This window comes from Cibotium barometz, chromosome 59, assembly GCF_041138505.1.
Source record: "Cibotium barometz isolate CiBa-2024 chromosome 59, ASM4113850v1, whole genome shotgun sequence".
NCBI classification, from domain to species: domain Eukaryota; kingdom Viridiplantae; phylum Streptophyta; class Polypodiopsida; order Cyatheales; family Cibotiaceae; genus Cibotium; species Cibotium barometz.
Genome location: NC_141104.1, coordinates 18,936,575 through 18,943,812, shown reverse-complemented (window position 1 = coordinate 18,943,812; position 7,238 = coordinate 18,936,575).

Sequence of the window (7,238 nt, the reverse complement as noted above, 5' to 3'; positions counted from 1 at the left end):
CTTCACTAGTCGTCAGCTAAATGATGCAGAGGTGAACTACACCATCACAGAGAGGGAAGGATTGGCCATGGTTATGCCATCAAGAAATATCGACATTACCTCTTGGCCAACAAATTTGTATTCTTTGTGGACCATCAAATCTTATTATGCCTGGTGAATAAGCCTTACACCACGGGGAGAATCACACGATGGTTGCTATTATTGTTGGAATTCGACTTTACAGTCACGGGTCAGAAAAGGAACACAACATATGTTAGCTGATCACATGTCAAGAATTCCAAATGGGGAACCACCAAACTGGTGTTGATGATGATCTCCCTGTGCTTGCTTGTTCAAGTTGCATATGGTACCCGAATGGAGTGAGGAAATCTCAGATTATCTAGCTTATGGTTTTTCGTCAAAAATACCTTTGAACAAAGATAAAATGTAGCGGTTTATCAAGCATGCAACACCTTATCAACTAATTGCGGCAGAACTATATAAGCTAGGAAAAGATAATTTGCTCAGAAGATGCGTTAGAGAAGATGAGTTCGTCACCATATTGGAAGAAGCTCATTCAGGGATAGCAGGCAGGCATTTTGCTAGAGAAATCATAGCTCAAAAAGTGCTTCAATCAGGACTATGGTGGCCTATCATGGGACTATTCTGAGTATCGAAGATCACATCTCAGGGGTCTGTTCAAATTGAGACAATTGACGGCATCCAGATGGAGGGTTATGTCAATGGAAGTAAATTAAAAAAATATTTTGGACGACTTACCCAAGAGATGCTCTTGCAAGAACATCTCTTAAAACAATAGAAACAACTCACAAAGAAAAAAATCCAGCAGGCTCAAAAGAAGCTAAGGCTAGAGCGAGGCCAAAGCCAAACAATTACTGCACAATAGACTAATACATGTTAACATGACTTCTGTGACTCTCTTGGACGAAGAGGAACTAAACATTGAGCAAGCACGACTCAAGGTGGGACTTACTACTACAGCTAAAGGCCATGCAACAAGTATTGCATTAATATATACAGGGTCAAGTCATAACTTGATCTCATATGAAACTTGGGTAGCATTAGATTGACCACACCTTGAACCCACTGATGCACAAGTACATAGTGTTCACTTGATAACCACAAAAGCCGAGGGATTTTTAAATGTTAACATTTCCATTAGAAATAATTCCTTGGTCGGGAAGGTGTTTTTCATGCCTATAGGTTCCATGGAATAAGAAATGATTCTAGGACGATTCTGGATCTGTGCAAGTAAATGTAATATCCAATGGGAAGAAAGGATAGCATTGTTAAGCACGGGCGACAAGGTCATGTCCATACCCTTATGGAGCTTGAAAAATAGAGGAAAACACATTATAACTGATGAACAAACAACAACGAGTGCAATGGCAACACCTCAGAAAACAGAACCAGCATCCGTTGCATGAAGTTTGCACACAATACCTAACATCCAAGGGTACACAGAAGTGGGTGTCCAAGATTCAACTTAAAAATCAACCCGACAAAAAGGACACCATAAATCATATGGGGACCACAAGAAGAATCTGTAAAAAATTCAAAAGTCAGACCTTGCTAACACAAACAGATTGGTAGGACTCCAAGTATCCCAAGGGACCTCAAAGGTTCCATAAGCAATGGATCCGAAAGGACTTACTACGAGCACAAGGGTACTACCAAGGCAATACAGCAATATGGGTACCCAAATCCCACTCAGTGATAACACAAGCAGTTCAAATCATAAAAAAGAGGGTGGTAAGAGCATACAACATCAACTCCCAACTCAAGCAAGAACCTTGCCAGCCCTTGTGTGGAGGAAAAAGATGACTCAACCAAATGGGTTGGGAATTACCAAAGCAACGAAAGTACCCACTCTGGTTACAGAACTAAACAAGGAACCTAAAGGTAGAAACAAAGAAGTTCAACAAGGAGACACAATTAGAAGCCCTCCACCACAAGGCATAGTAACATTGTTCAGTTGGGTGGTGGAAGGAACAATACAAAACTCCCACATAGAGCTAAAACGACTGCATCAACAAATGCCCAAAAGTGCCCAGGTGACTCCTTGGTTCTCGTGGGGCAATAAAACAGATTGGTGTCCAATGGTTGCACAATGGGTACGAGGTAAGCAAGGTATCATTCACTCATCATGTGCATGTTTGACTGCTTGAGCATGAAGGAAAAAATGAGAAGGTATCAATCTTATGCATTCAAATTTCAAAAAGGTTCACGCCGTGAACAAAATCACAGAGGTTCACACCATGAAAATTTTTAAAAAATGTTCACCCCGTTGTCAGGCGAAATTTTGAAAGGTGTTTTGGGCTTGTGTACATATGGGATGCATGGCATGTATAAAGCTTTGCCCTGGAATGCCTTGGCAGATGTACAGGGTGGATGGCTTGGTAGTAGGCTTGTACAGGTTTGTCCAGAGCGTGGTCTGGTTGAGGTGGTATCAGTCACTCGGTCGCTCTCTATGTGTACGCGTCCCAAAATAGAGTGGGCACTCGAAGGTTGTATTCGAAGGTGTGCATGGAAGCATGGGGGCAACTAGTTGTTAGGGTGCCAATATAATATGTGTGGGATGAAGAATATCCAAAAAAGGAAGGTGATGATGGATGAGTGGGTGGCAAAGAGAAAGGTGGCGCGTTTTCTCCAGAACAAAGAGGGAGCACGTGGCAACACAACTGAGGGTGGCACCTGTCTTCTGGAATGTGAGGGAGTAAAGCCGAGCGAGCAAGGAAAGACCCAGAGGGGCTGGCGGAGCGGGTTACGCCAGAAGGTTGCCTTCAGTTGAGGCGCAACGCAGAGAGGAGCAAAGGCTGGTGCCAACTTCTAGAGGAGCCGCTTCCACTAATAGACGGGGACTGCACCGAAGCAGGGGGCCCTCTTAGCACACCAACTGCAGAGCAAAGAGACGGAGGGGCTGACGATAGTAGGCACTGCAGAGGCAGGTATTTTGGGTGGTTGCGGCCAGTTCTCAGTGAAAGGCAACAAAGAGGAGAGTTTTGGAGGTGGGGGCTGTGGTGTTTTGGCCGCCAGGGGAGCTGGTAGCGAAGGAGACCGCCGCTGGATGCAGTGCAGGAGAGGTGTGGCTTTGGTTGTTGTGGCTGCTAGCGATGACAGAAAAAGGAGTGTTGCCTTGGTTTGCTTGGTCGCCGGCAGTAGGTAGTGCAGTAGAAGGGCGGGCGAGTTCGTGAAGAAAGGTCCACAGTAGAACGTCAGAGAGGGGTTGCATTTGTTTTGTTGCTGACGATAGCTGGTAGCTGGTGATGCCAACGAGAGTCTTAGACATGGGTTCGTGGTTGGTAGTGGCCGCCTCTGGATAAAGAGTTTTTTGAAGTGGTGTGGCTTTGGTTGCTGTGGCACTGGCGGTGTCTACTGGCGACAGAGAGAGTTAGGTTTTGATGGGCTGGCGACTGGCCGGGGAGCCACCTCGAGTAGTGAAGAGCTTTGGACGTGTAGCTGTTTGGTGTGACGCCTGACAGTGAGGAGGCTGGAGCAATTGGCGACTTGTGAGGTGGCCGCCTCTGGAAGTAGACAGGGGGGTAGAAGTGTGTTGGGCTGGTTTTGCCTTGTAACTGGCGGTGGCTGGCAGATATACTCCCTTGGAGAGCCGCCAGTTCTCAGTGCTAGCAACAACAGAGAGAAGTGAAGCGTAGAGTGGCGCTGGCGCTGACGATGTAAGAGCAGGTTCTTTTTGTTTCGGTGGCTATTGTGGCAAGGTGTGGTGCCGACTTTTGAGAGAGCCGCCTGGGGGAGCAAGGAAGCAGGTGTTCGTTGAGGCTGGCGACTTGCTGGGAGGCCGCCGCCGCTGGATGTAGAGTTTTTTTGGGTAGGTGGTGCTTGGGTTTGTTTGGACGCTAGCAGAGCTGGAAGCACAGAGAGAGAGAAAGAGTTGGGTTTTGGAGGGCAGCAGAGACATGTGGGGCGACTGCAGGCTGATGTAGTGGATCATGTGCCGATTGAGGATGTGATGTATCCTTGGTCAAAGTGTTGATGTGTTTGTGGCTGAAGAGGCTTGTTGTCAGACGCAAGGTTGTAATTCCAGAGGCAGTGAGGCCGTGGTTGAATTCCCTTGGCAGTAAATCCAAGCCAGAGTGTTTGTAAGGTTGCGTGAGTAAAGGCTTCTGTGTCGGAAGAAGCTTGTATGAAGTGTTGGTTGAGAATTTCAGGGAAAAATGATACTGGTGATGTATCTGGTTATGGTTGTGTGTTGGTATCCTGTGTGTGTTGATTTGCAGGAGAAGGCATGATTGACGTGTTTGGGGTGGTGGTGTAGTCCACGGGTTTACACTCTCACAGCGCACTTTGTGCCAGCCTTCGATTACCTCGTCATGCACACGGTGGAAGTGTATGTGTTGCTGGGTGTTTACTTTGATTATGGTGCCCCTATTTTGGCTGTCTTTCAGGTGTGGGTGGTGTGGTGAATTGTGTGAGAAGTGTTCCAGCCAGTGTATCTTTTCACATCTCATACACCTCTTATCACATCCTATTACTTCCCATACGCATTTTATCACATCTTATCACATCTCATACACCTCTTATCACATCCTATCACTTCCCATACGCATCTTATCACATATTATCACATCTCATTTAAAAATCAATCTTTTATGCATCTTCCTATGCATAAATTCATTTTAAATGAAAATGACACTTTTGAATTAAAATTCCATCTCTTATGCATCTTCCTATGCATAAACTCAATTTAGATGAGAATTGACACTTTTGAATTAAAAATCCATCTTTTATGCATCTTCCTATGCATAAATTCAATTTGGATGAGAATAACACTTTTGAATTGAAATTCCATCCTTTTATGCATCTTCCTATGCATAAATTCAATTTAGATGAGAATGACACTTTGAATTTAAAAATCAATATTTTATGCATCTTCTTATGCATAAATTCAATTTAGACGAGAATGACACTTTGAATTTAAAAATCAATCTTTTATGCATCTTCTTATGCATAAATTCAATTTGGTAGGAATTACACTTTTAGAATAAAAGAATTTCTCTTATGCATCTAAGTTATGCATAAAATCCATTTATGATGAAAATCACACTTTTAGTATAAAAAGAATATCTTTTATGCATACCTCTATACATGAAATCCAATATGATAAAAGTAACACTTTTACAATAAAATAATCAACTTCTATGCATACCTCTATGCATGAAATCCAAATATGATAAAAGTCACACTTTTATAATAAAATAATCAACTTTTATGCATACCTCTATGCATGAAATCCAAATATGATAAAAGTCACACTTTTATAATAAAATAATCAACTTTTATGCATACCTCTATGCATGAAATCCAAATATGATAAAAGTCACACTTTTATAATAAAATAATCAACTTTTATGCATACCTCTATGCATGAAATCCAAATATGATAAAAGTCATACTTTTATAGTAAAATAATCAACTTTTATGCATACCTCTGCATGAAATCCAAATATGATAAAAGTCACGCTTTTATAATAAAATAATCAATTTTTATGCATACCTCTATGCATGAAATCCAATTATGATAAAAGTCACGCTTTTATAATAAAATAATCAATTTTTATGCATACCTCTATGCATGAAATCCAAATATGATAAAAGTAACACTTTTATAATAAAATAATCAACTTTTATGCATACCTCTATGCATGAAATTCAAATATGATAAAAGAAACACTTTTATAATAAAATAATCAACTTTTATGCATACCTCTATGCATGAAATTCAAATATGATAAAAGTCACGCTTTTATAATAAAATAATCAATTTTTATGCATACCTCTATGCATGAAATCCAAATATGATAAAAGAAACATTTTTATATTAAAATAATAATTCTTTTATGCATACCTCTATGCATGAAATCCAAATATGATAAAAGAACACTTTTATATTAAAATAATAATTCTTTTATGCATACCTCTATGCATGAAATCCAAATATGATAAAAGTAACACTTTTATAATAAAATAATCAACTTTTATGCATACCTCTATGCATGAAATTCAAATATAATAAAAGAAACACTTTTATAATAAAATAATCAACTTTTATGCATACCTCTATGCATGAAATTCAAATATGATAAAAGAAACACTTTTATATTAAAATAATAATTCTTTTATGCTGCATATCTCTATGCATGAAATTTAAATATGATAAAAGAACACTTTTATATTAAAATAATAATTCTTTTATGCATACCTCTATGCATGAAATCCAAATATGATAAAAGTAACACTTTTACAATAAAATAATCATCAATTATGCATAACATAAAAATCAATTTCTCCATGATTACAATAAAATTCTTTCAATTAATCTAGGATGATAATTCCTAGAATATGGTAAGAAGTTCTCTTTTCATGCTTTGAATAAAATTATTTTATGTGTAATTTTTATAAAAATTTTGCCATAGCTCCGCTACTATGACTGATAAATCTCAATTTATTTTGAAGGATAAAGCTTATCATTAAGGAAATGATTAGAATGATCCCTAATTGGATCCCTAATTTATTTTGAAGGATAAAGCTTATCATTAAGAAAATGATTAGAATGATCCCTAACTGGATCATTAACCCAATAATGGGTTGAATCATCAATATTCATGAAATACATAAACTAAAAGCATAAAAAAAAGCCATTAATTTGACCTCAAGCATAGATTAATCTTGGATTAAGGAAAAGCTTTATGAAAAGCTTCATTTGGATTGAGAATGGGTCATGAGTATGACCATTTCTTGAGTGAGAGAGAGAAATTACATAAAAATCATTAGAATTAAGCATAAATGGAAATTTATGTAATTCTTTACTATCATTAATCAATTTACTTCAATAGCATTCATCAAATTATGTAATTCTTCACTACCATTCATCAATTAACTTCAATTGCATTCAAAAACCATTCCAATTAAGCTTCTCAAGCTTGAGAGGGGTTGAGAAGAGAGAAGCATTGAGAAATTATAGAAAAGATCAAAATTCACCATTTACCTTAAAAATTGCTTGATTCTTTGTTCACGGTAGAGGCTCCCAACCAATCAATTGGTTAAGTATGTTGATGGAGCCACCAATGGGGATTGAAGAAAGAGGAAAGCTCCAATTTCTTCAATTTGGAGAGAATTTTAGAGAATAGTAGAAATTAGCATTATTTCAGCATAACTCTAGTATAGTAAAATTCTTCTATTTTTTTCAAAGGACTCATGTTCTATTTATAGGAGAGGGA